Source organism: Lytechinus variegatus, chromosome 8 (assembly GCF_018143015.1).
Source record: "Lytechinus variegatus isolate NC3 chromosome 8, Lvar_3.0, whole genome shotgun sequence".
NCBI lineage: Eukaryota > Metazoa > Echinodermata > Echinoidea > Temnopleuroida > Toxopneustidae > Lytechinus > Lytechinus variegatus.
Genome location: NC_054747.1, coordinates 5,665,434 through 5,678,381, shown reverse-complemented (window position 1 = coordinate 5,678,381; position 12,948 = coordinate 5,665,434).

Below are 12,948 nucleotides of genomic sequence, written 5' to 3'. Positions count from 1 at the left end.
AAAGAGATTGAAAAGGCCTGTACATCTATCTTCATATGATATTATTGCGAAAAAACTTAATAAGGGAGTCTTTGAGAAATTGGTTTAATTTTTTTCTAAATAGGTGGCATGAGGTCAGAGAAAACATGTGGTGGACTTATTGAATCTAAAGAGCGTGCTCATAGGATAGGGGTGGGTTAGGGTGCCAGTCTAGTTGTGCGTGTCTGATGGCTTTCCCCACCCTCCCGGGATCTAATTACGCGAGTGTTCAGCACTTATTATTGAACGCACAATTTTCCGGGGTTTTGCCAGTGTTATTGGTCAGGCCTATATTCAAAATTCTATTTCTTGATATGGATGAAATAGAGCTTGTACGTCGTTGGGCGAAAACTCGCTAATTACAATTGTTCACAAAAACATTCGAAAAATGGTAGTTTGGCTATGAATTCATGTGACATACAGGGTTACGCCGCCTGGTACCGTATCAGCTATTCATTATCTGCCCCTGAATACAAAATATACGAATCCAAGTTCAAAAAATATTCCCAATTTCAATAGAGACTTTTTGAGGACCGATCAAGCGTGATTTCATAAAAAAATACTTTGTAGAGAAATTCAACCAATTGTTTGTTAGCCTTGTCATGCACGCAAGACCTGTATGTAATACTACCTTAGCCATACGGCAAGTCGAAAACATACGTTCTTTTCATTTTTATTCAAACCACCTATTTGTAGCTATTACAAATATATATTGAAACGGCTGTTTTCGACTCGCCGTAGGCCGCTCTAGAGCTAGTCTATAATCTAGGCGGGGGCTGCAGTTACGTCTGATCTGGCGAAGACTACACATTGTGGATGCGAAGCATCCGCATCCACAAATGCGCAGTCTTCGCCAGATCAGCCGTATCTCTTGCGTTCAGCATTACACCAAAGACAATAACTGCATCCTCTGCCTAGATTATAGGCTACTGTAGAGCAAATGTGACTGAGGTATTACTGCCATCTGGTCATTGCCGCGCACAGATAGTAGTCTACTGGTGCAGACACTTGGTTTTCGCTATTCGCAGAGTGCATATTGCAGAGTCTGTAGTAGTGAGACTATAGATCTACCACTATGTATTGTTGACTTAGATCATGGAGCTAAGTAGTTCCATGCTAAGACAGACTTTTCACCGTCTAGTCCTCACTATAGACCCTATTATACTTTAAATGTCTAATATGAGTCTGTAGTAGTGAGACTATAGATCCACCACTATGTATTGTTGACTTAGACCATGGAGCTAAGTAGTTCCATGCTAAGACATAGTTCACTGTAGACCTTTTATTGTTTAAGTGTCTACTTTGAGTCTGTACTTGTAGACTGCACAGATATAGTAGGTTGGGTGGGGCAATCTAATTACAAGTTTTCTAAAAAAATAATAATAATAATAACATCCAAAGTATGCACAAGATCGGTGAATTTCAATTTGTTTCGCTGCTCCTCTCTCTCTCTGTAATACCATTTTGTGTATTACTTTCATTTATTGAATATTGTTACATGTAACTGTTTTATTTTGTTCTTTATATTTTATGTATTCTTAATACTTAAGTCACATTTGCCCTACGCCGGACGTACGACTTCTCCAAACCACCTATAACACGTATAATGTACTTATTACAAAAAAAAATATAACTGCTGTTTTCGACCCGCCGTATAGGAAATGTGACTGAGGTATAGTGATGAATTTTTATACATGTATTAAAAAAGGGTTTCACCCCAATTGGGAAACTTTACCTACGATAATGTTCACTACCTGGTATTCTAAGAGTTGAATTCCGCTGGTATTCCCCGATGAATAGGGCTGTAATTCTGTATGCATCTGACGTCATGCGAAATGAATATGCATTGTGTCTGTTCATAGCCCATGTCTTTTTTGTCATTTGGCATTAACGCATTTTTTTACAATGTTGTTTTGCATCACTTTATTGTGCGAAAAGCAATATAGGAACAATGTAAGAATGACAATACATATACATTCACAGAAAAGAAGAGAGCCCAGGACATGGTCACATTACTGACACAAGCAGGGCAATTGCTTTCCTCGGTTGGGTTATCAATACCAAATATGGTATATTATTATATGATATTCCAAATTGTGAGAAGAAGTAGATTATAGGGGTGCCTATTTTATAGATCCACTCTTCACATGGTTCATGTAAGATATTTTTCATTGGCAACGCATATTATTTAACTGAACCTCATGTAATTTGGTTACTAACAATTAGCACGATAACTACGTCAATATTTTAAAAGGTGATTTTTTTTCCTTCTAAATAGTGTAAAAATAGTCATTAATCTTTGTGACAAAGGCACATTTAGGCAAAAAAGATTTGGAGAAGCTCAACATTCATGACAAACTTGTACTGATCAGAGATCGTGGTTTGATGTATAGAGCAGGCGTGCTTTAGTAGTGGATACACACACACACAAACTCACCCCTGTTGCACCAACAAATGTAATAACACTTTACCCACAAATGTAATAACGCCCACAAATGTAATAACACTTTACCCACAAATGTAATAATTTTCGATCGCCCACAAATGTCATAATGACTTTACCCACAAATGTAATAAATTTGAAGGGGTTTTTGGCGAATCCGTTCTAAACTAAAATCCTATAGTAATGCGTTCATATAGCACAAAAGTGCAAAGTCTTTTTTTCCAGACAGGGTTAATAAAACATCAAAGTACAAGTCCAAAGTCTTTTATCCAGACCCGGTCGTTACAAAACTTATAATATAAATCCAAAGTCTTTTTCCAGACCCGGTTGTTTAAAAAAATATAATAAATGTCCAGTCTTTTTTTTCCAGACCCGGTTGTTTAAAAAATTGTGATATAAGTCCAAAGTTTTTTTTTCCAGACCCGGTTGTTTCAAAAATTATAATATAAATCCAAAGTCTTTTTTCCAGACCCGGTTGTTTCAAGAATTTTAATAAGTCCAAAGTCTTTTTCCAGTCCCAGTTATTCCAAAATTTATAATATAAGTCCAAACTAAGATACGATAATGATATTCCTGTGGAAAAAATGGGAATCGAGCTTAGTCTTTTCTCCAGACCTAGTTAATTAAAACTGGTGGAATTAATGTCTTTGTTGTTGTTTCAACTTATACGGTGTATATTGTGAATATATGCACTAAGAGTAAATTGAGAATCAAGCGTAGTCTTTTCTCTAGACCCGGTTACCTGTTATTTAAACATCATGAATAACAGTTTAAAAACAGTATAACGACCCCATAATCTTATTAATGCTGGATATAGCGTAGTCTTTCAGCCCGACCATTTTTTTTCTTTAAAAAAAACCGCTAATAGTAAGAATTAAAAAAATCAAAGTCTAAGACCAAACAAACCTTCAACCTAAGAACCTGTTTTAAAAGAGGTTTAGAGTGTTGTCTTTATTCCAGACCTAAAACAGTTACGAAAAATGTATTCTAACATAAGACCTTATATTCTTATTCTCGTGGAATAACACGAGTTTTAAAACGTGATCTTTCCTCCAGACCCGGCTATTAAAAAAGTAACTGAAAAACTTCAAATCTAAGACCAAATTTCCAAAGTTTCACCCAGTAAAAATATGTCTTTTTTAAATAATACTACTACCCCTACAAAACATTGTAATAACGCGTGGGTAAAGCAGACATCCTTTCTCCATACTTGGTTACTATTTGAAAAATAAAATAGTTTTTACAAATATTCTAAAACGAATACCCAATAATCTAATTGCTGTGGAACAATATGAAGACCGATTGTCGAAGATCGACTTTCCTTCAGACACAATTATTTCAGGAATAAAAAATCAATAAAACTCAACCCCCAACAACGAATCTAAGTACGAACAATCCTCCAATTAAGACCATGCATGTAGAAAAGCACATGTTTAGAGCGTTGTCTTTATTCCAGACCCGGTGATTTAAAAATGATTTAAACAATCCTAAAAACAAAAGACTCATATTCTTATTCTTGTGGAATAACACGAGTATTATGCTTAGTCTTTCGTCTGGACCCGGTTATTCAAAAGATAAAGAAATATTGAAAAAAATGACAGCTGAGACCAATCTTCATAATTAAACCCACTTAAAATGCTTGGGCTTAGGGTGTTGTCTTTACCCCTCACCGACGAATATTATAACTTTTTAAACGACCGGGTCTGAAAAAAAGACTTTGGACTTGCATTATAATTTTTTAATTAACCGGGTCTGGAAAAAAGACTTTGGACATATATTATAATTTTGAAACAACCGGGTCTGGTAAAGACTTTGGACGTATATTATAATTTTGAAAAACCGGGTCTGGAAAAAGACTTGGACTTGTACTGTAATATTTCATTAACCGGGTCTGGAAAAAAGACTGAACTTTTGTGCTATGAACGCATTACTATAGGATATTAGTTTAGAACGAATTCGCCAAAAATCACTTCAAATTTATTACATTTGTGGGTAAAGTCATTATTACATTTGTGGGTAAAGTGCATTATTACATTTGTGGGTAAAGTGTTATTACATTTTTGGGCGTTATTACATTTGTGGGTAAAGTGTTATTACATTTGTGGGCGATCAAAAATTATTACATTTGTGGGTAAAGTGTTATTATATTTGTGGGCGTTATTACATTTGCGGGCGATTATTACATTTGTGGGTGTAACAACCCCCCCCCCCCACACACACACACACAGAAAATTGTTGATATTATAAACTGTTATACTCTGAGAGGCGGCTGGTGTCTGATGTTGTAGAACCCTTTTTTGAGGGGGGGGGTATCATGTTTAAAGGCTTGGTGGCCCTTGATTTCCCATCATCGCTTCGTTGCCTCGACCTGACCTGCCCGTGAACTTGGAAGAAAGATTTTACACGGCTTGTTCTCACAGCAATAACTACTATACTCTAAGAGCCGGGTAGAAAAAATGGCTGAACAAATTCGCTGCTCAGAGTACTGGTCTACCCCAACATAAAATTGAGTTGAATAAAACGAGAAATATCCAACAAGCTAACACTAAAAATTCCATCAAAATCGGATGAAAATAAGAAAGTTGTGTCACTTTAAAGTTTCGCTTAATTTCACAAAACAGTTATATGCACATCCTGGTTGGTATACACATGAGAAAACTGATGACGTCATCCACTAACTATTTATTTTGTATTAAATTATATAAAATCTGAAGTATTCTAACTTTCTGCTCATTGTCAAGTGAAACAATAATTAATTCCTCCCTAGAAATGTGGTAATTACTATATGTTTCAGTCAGGTTGGCCCTTCTTGTCAAATCTGTAAAAAATTACGAATATTGTATAATTCAAACAATAAAAAACAAAAGAAAAAGTGAATGAGGGACATCATCGACTGTCTCCTTTGCATGTCACTGAGTTGTGCATATCACTGTTTTGTGAAAAATAAGCAAAATTTTATAATGTCATAACTTTCTTATTTTACATAAGATTTCGATGACATTCTCAGCATTATGATAGTTTGATTTTTCTCAATTTAATCAAATCAACATTTTTCTGGGCTGGGCATGACCTTTAAGTTCCCTGTTCAAATTACAGATATCAAACACATTAATGACAATTTTCAAACACGCTTGATTTTTACTTGTTTAAGGGGCTGACTTTAATTCTTAGGCGTTCATACATCTTAATGGTTTTATCCTCATATCTTCATAATGTACATTTTTATTCGTTTGTTTATGTCAGGAAATGTATGTAATGTATGTATTTTACATCTACATTGTAAACAAGCACAATTCAGCCACTAGTCTGATATGCGTTGCTGTTAAACCATCATTTAATTGAATCATATTGTATCGAAATTGCTGGAAATATTGACATTTGAAAGCAATATGTAACATGTTCATAATTAGACTTAGGCCTACATTGCGTACTGCTTACCCACGGATAGATTTTAAATGTTATTATGGGATATTAAGATTTAATTTTCTCATTCTTTTATTTATTTCAAAGAAATATTATTTTAATACTAGGGCTATACTAATATAATCATGTTTTTGCTTAATTTGAAATGAAATTAATTAAACAATCTTTTTTTTTCAAATATGCCTTCCCAAGATTTTCATTGTTAAAATGTAGGATGGTATTGATTGTTCATACTAATATAATCGTGTTTTTGCTTACATATATATTTAAATGAAATTATTTAAACTATCTGTGTTCTTTTCCTGATGTGCGTTCCCAAGAATGTCAATGTAGGATGGTCATGATTGTAATCAAAGTTCTTCACTCATGCTTGAAATTGAAGGGTGAAAGTCGTAAAACCACTTTGGATGATCCAATAATTTCATGACATTGGTCCATAAATCTTCGTATATTCCAGTTTTTCCCAGCCTCGGAGTCAAGACACTATCCCTGTGATAGTAAAAAAAAACAACACACACACACACTTTAGAGTAAATTAGAGGAATTCTTCTCCTTTCTTAAACTAAATAAAAGAAAATTGTTTTACAATTTAAACAACAAACAAAACAAAAGAAACAAAGCAAACAAACAAAGAAAACATCACGAATATGTTCATTTTTCTACAGTGTGTATAAAAAAAGTTTACACTTTGAAAAAGCCCTGAGAATTAAAAAATATACAACATGTGGGCATTTTTTTTTTACATATACATGTATATAATTTTTGTAAAGCTCGCAGAAATGCTCGTTTTCACGCTGTGCCAAGGGGAAAAAGCGAAATCAAACTTACCCTGTGAAACATTTCTCATACATTTTCTCTTGCACTTTTAGTCAATTGTAATGAAACGGATACATTCAAGCATATTGTAACAATTTTGCCACCCAAATTGAAATCTTAACACTTAGTAAACACAACCTTTACCCTTTTTGTGCCAGCTGGATCTGAGGTCACAATTGAATCTGAACAAAAGTTTAAATCAGACATCTCCAGCATGTTTTCACTAAGTTTTTATCATTTAAAGTGGGTTTACATTTCATTTTTCATTTAATACTTGTTTTTCCACACTTTTTCCAAGATTGACACTGATTATCAAAATGAAAATCAAACGTAAATCATTTCATGTAAATCACAGCTCACTGTAAAGCAAATATCGTCACAATGGCCTCGGTGTGTGGGGGAGTGGGGTGGGGCGCATTGCACACTTTGAAGTGTTTTGGGCAAGGAAATAAGTTAAAAAGGGTAAAAGATATCTTCTAATCAATTTTACTAGCTAAATTCCACGTGTTCTTCATGATTAAGGTCTACTTTTATTCGCATAACTATTTCAAATATTTCAAAATTCTTTGCAAATCATTTTCACTCACTTTTCAAAAGTGGTGCTCACTCAATTTAGCGGAAATATTTTTTCGACAGTTATATCTTCATTTGCTTAAATGCTAAAATGTGGACAAATCTTCAGGATGTTACAAATGTATAATCTTACAGGATTTTTTCTAAGTGTAAACTTTTTTTGATACGCAGTGTATATACCAAAGGTAGACTTACATCATTTAAAAACATTACAAGAGTACACTGACAACATTAACAACATGAGACAATTAGACATTAATACAGTTCAGATAACAAACAAGAAACAAATAAAAAACAGCATATTCTTTATGTAATATATCAAAAGTACAACATTTAAAACAAATCCAGGAACGATTGACCAATTGAAGATAACTTTTATTGTCTAATAGTCAGGTTCATATTCGAAAAAAAGTAGACTGCCTCAGGTAAATTTTGTTAATGCTGAATTAAGAGCGGTATAGCATGATTTGAGGGCCTTGAATCCAAATATGCCGATTGCCTACCTACAATTTGTTGTTAAAACCCTCACCTTGGCAAAAATAAAATGGCAGCCATTCTACACCATTTATTGCTGTTTTTGGTTTTCAAGATGACCGCCATTCACTGGAAACTCACGTAACCTTTCTTTATCCACCCTTGAAATCATTTTCGGTCCCTATTCAGTGGTTTAGGGGGTAAAAAGTCTATTGATACACCCAATTTTATGAGCCTTAAAAACATAGCAGAGACACCAAAATAATGTATCTTCTATGGAATAATTGCCATCGTTGTTTGTCGCCAATCTAAAAAGCAATTTTGGGAGCCTCCTTCAATTTTTAGACGAAACAGACAACATCGTACCCCTGTAATTCGTCTTAACCTATATTTTTTTAACCTGGAAATCATGGAAAAGGAAGCAACAAATTTCTCTGGGATGATAGTATATTCACTTTGCAGCCAAATTTTTAAAAGAAACAGCAACCATTTCTTGAAACCATCATGTTTGTTTTTTTTTACAAATCGCACCCCTGACAAACCTTGAAACTTGTCCAACGTTATCTCCCCCCCCCCCCTTGGAACCATTTTTTTTTTATAGACCTCAACATTATTTCTACCATGGCAGTTGAATATGATATGGATTGGGAACAATTACAACGTCTATTACAGACGTCATTTGTGAAGGTCATCTTGAATTCTCTGACACACTAATTTAATATTGTTTTTTTTTGTAAACAAAATTAAACTGCACTGATGAAGCTTCAGCAAGCAATTGATGATTTACTTTATTTTGTAGAGTTGATGGCACAACGACTGCCGTTTTAGATGATACCTTGTACTTCCAGGTACCCTTAACGACCTTTTTTCAGTCAAACCTGTCTCAGATTCTTTTTTATAGACCTAAGTTTCATATATTCTTATACCCCCAAAAGTTATGACATTCCAAACGCCTGACCAATGTTGCGATTTGATGTTGACTTCGGCGACTTCGCCGCGGCCAAAGTCATTGCTGCCGTCGTAAATGCGGCGTCCATGTATTGTTTCTGCTTAACATGCTAGGAAAAAATGGCGAACAAGATAAAGTTATCACAATGCAAATATGCAAACATTGCCGCAAAATTATCAACAATTTGGCAATGTTATCTTTCAATCAGCAGTTGTGAATCATGGCAGCGATCATATAGAAATCGTTTATTAGGAAAAACCGCATTTAAAATGCTGTCATTTTATTTTTCCCGATTTTAGGATGTAGACGTCAGGTTTGGGAAACATCATTATTGGATTCAGCACCCTTTAATTACTTTAACATTCAATCAGCATTAACTTAAAATACCTAAAGCTCTTTTCTTTTCTTTTGTGAGCACATGTTTTAAAATCCGGACCTGACTATAATGTTGTTTTTTGCCAATCTTATGTTTATTAAAAGCCTCAAATTTTGGGCGATCTTTCGCCCTCGTCAGGGGTTAATGACAATGATCATATCAGTCATATTCAGAGGGCGCAATTATATAATATATATATATGTGTGTGTGTGCGTTTATGTGTGTGTGTGAAATTATACAGGTACAACAGCTTTGGCAACTCTTTTATTTAAATATTTTGTAAAAGAAATGGATGAAGAGAACAATGGTTCCCGGCAGAGACATTTTTTCAGCATCACCAATTTTTCCAAAAGGGCAGATAGCTCTGGAGAACTTTGATTTAAGCTACGCCTACCATTGTTCTCTTCATCCATTTCTTTCACAATATATATATATATCTATATATATACATTGGTTTTTTTTACCTTGTGTGCAGCTCCCAGTTTGTTGAATAGATTACCACTTGAAACAAGTAAAACATCAATAGAAAATTTCAGATAAATAAAAAAAAATTGCATTTGTTAATCTAAGATATCACAGCAGCTTTGGACTCTCTTTCAGGGTAATGGTAATACGTGTCATCAATAAAATAATATTTTATTATGTTTTATTTGTTTATTTATTGATTTGTTAAAAAATCTGTAAACAGTAAAACATGTTTAGATCAATTGTTTTTCTTTTTTGCATGGCCCTGCGAAAACATGAAGAAACCCCAAAAATGGATACATAATAGAGTAACTTAGATTTTACAAATATTATTTAGTAAATTAAAATAGAAAAAATCTATAATAAAATATCATTCAATATTCTGCTGAATGTATGAAGGAAAAAGGTTTAATGAGAAACGTTGAGCATAGAATATTGGATAATGAAATTGAAGTAAACTAGAAATTAGAAATATAATTACCCTTGGCATTCCGCGTAAGAATTTGTCTAAATTCTCTGAATTTGAGATTAAAATGAAAAAAATGAATTAATACCATTAAAGCATAAATTATTGAAAACTGGATTCTTCGAGTTGGGAAATGAATATCATCAATTAAAACTGTTGGATATCCCAAATTATTAGCACATTAAAAAAAAAGAAAGATCAGTATTAAGTTTGGACATACTTCTTATAAATCTTCTGCATTTCTTTGATTTATCTTTTTGTAGAAATTATAATACATCTTCTTGATATTTATTTTCAATATATTACGACTTTTATTACTTTGTTATATGTTACCTTTGTTTATTTATAAATTTTGATATTGATGTAAATGCAGAAATGAAATGAATTAAAATCAAATATAAATGCTAGGCCTATCATTAGGTATCCGTCCCAGTGGCAGATCCCTGCTATATCATGTGCGGCTATTTTTGTAATTTATGATATGAGTTTTTGTTTTTATCAGCAGTATTACGCCATACAGGCAAGCCATAATGCATGATAATGTAAATAGGAAAATAAAATCTTTGGAACAATTAGAAAGCCTGTGTGAAAACAGAAAAATCAAAGAAACAGATCAACAACAAAAAAATCGGGAAACTAATGAGAAAGTTATGAGAATCTGAATATTTCGATCACTAATGCTATGGAGATCCTCCAAATGGGCAATGCGCCAAAGATGTGTGATGTCACTTGTGAACAACTCTCCCAGTAATTTTGTATATATTTCACTCAAAAAACCTCTTTTATCACATCTATCAGTAGATCATGATTGTATTCTTTCGATAGGAGGGAATGTATATACAAATTTTGAGTTTGTATCATCACAAGAAAGAACAAATAAAACATTTTGGGAGTATTTTATAGTCCACCATAGGGAAAGTTGTTCACAAGTGACATCACACATATTTGCCGCATTGTTAATGGGAGGATCTCCATAGCTGCATTAGTGATCGTAATATTCAAATGCTCATAACTTTTTAGATATTTACCGATTTTTTTTCTCAAATTTTCTTTGCTCTTATTCTTTGATTTTTTCGACACAAGTCCTCATGTTCCAAAGGGTTTAATTTTCCTATCAATAGATTTGCAGAAGTTATTGACATAAATACTGTATAGCCTATCAGTATCTCATTTAAGTTTTTCAACTCCTGCATAAACGGTAATGACTTAACTTGCTCGGTTGAAGTCGATTGATAAAATATTTTCAATTCTTCATGGAAGCGTGTTTGCAGAATTTTTTTATTGAGGGGGGTTCTATTTCGAACATGTTTAGGTAAAATGTAAATCTTCTAAGCATAAATTGCTGTATAATTTCACGGTCTACACTATCAAACGCTGCGATATATCTAAACAAAAATGCTTAATTTAGATATTATGAATCCTGTATGATATAATGTTATCATTATCATTACTGTCAGAATAATTACTGTATTTCCTTTTTTTAGTAAATGGACTTTTTGAAAATTTAGTGAATATGCCAACATTTGACTTACCTAATTTCCTGCAATACTCTTCGTTGGAATTTGCCTTCATACAATTCTCATATGCTTTAAGAAGTACAAAAGGAAGAACAGAATTAAAAGTTTAATGAGTTATTACATGAAACATAACCAAGTCATTTTGCTATAAATTTATATTCATGCCTTATTATGTGCATGTGATGACATATGCTTTTCTTATGTGATATTAAGGACTGTCTTTAGCTTATGTAAGTGTGATAAGTGTAAATAAAAGCCAATGATATTAATTATTCTAGATTATAATCTTGCATTCATAAATACTTGTAGTAACGATTTGATTTTTTTCAACGGCCGATTTGCTGGTAAAATTTTTTACCAGCATTTTAATCAAACATATAGATCGCCCTCTCTCTGCGATATTTTTTTCCCTTTAAACTGTGTTCGTTAAGAATGTATCTTACAAATTTAGAGATTTTATATCAAGAAAGCGATATACATGCGGGACCATCCTTGTGGAATCCGTTGCCATATTCCATTTGTAGTATTTCAAATATCGATAATTTCAAAATTGCTCTAAAAACCCATTTGTTTAAAACTGCCTTCCAATAGCTTCCTTTCATTGTCATGACTGTCATTCTTTTATCTTTGTTCTTTCCTGCTCCATGTAATTTTTCTCTGATTTCCTATTCGTAGCGCCTTGTGCACATAATCAATGTGGATTTGGCGCTTTAGAAATACTCTGTATTATTATTTTTATTAACTTTATATTTTGAGATTTTCAGCACAATCCAAGCTATGAAATATGTTTTATATACAAAAAAAGAAACCCTACGCAAATATATATTTCATTTTTATAACCTTGTCACAGGGTTCTTTTTATTGAATAGACAAACAAAATATTAACAGTTATATATCAACTTCACTTATCAAACGGGTAACTTACCGATGTAACAACAAAATATCTTTAACATCACCTAAATTCAATCAATGTCTAGATATGTTTAGATCATAAAGAAAACTGTCGAAATACATTTAAATTAAATCATAAACATATTTGCATAAAAATAGAATGAACAAAATCAACTTTCATGATATAATGTATATGTACTACATTCTAATGGGAAGAATGCAAAGAGCACACACCGGCTGTTACCATTTTAATACATTCTGGGCATGTCAACTGGGGAAGGAACCTAATAGCTTTTACCAGAAGGCTGCTGTGGTCAAGATATGTATTATGACAATAACTATAGTATCTAGGGAAACACCATTAGGACTATAAGAAAAGTAATACCTCAAACGTAACTTACTCCATGATCTATAGTAAGCTATAGAAAGCAAACAATAATAAACAAACCTGTACTAGCTTGTTCTTCGACGTCGAACCATGTACCAATATCACTGTCGGTGTTATCTTCAGTGAATGCATTGGATGCGAAGACAGGC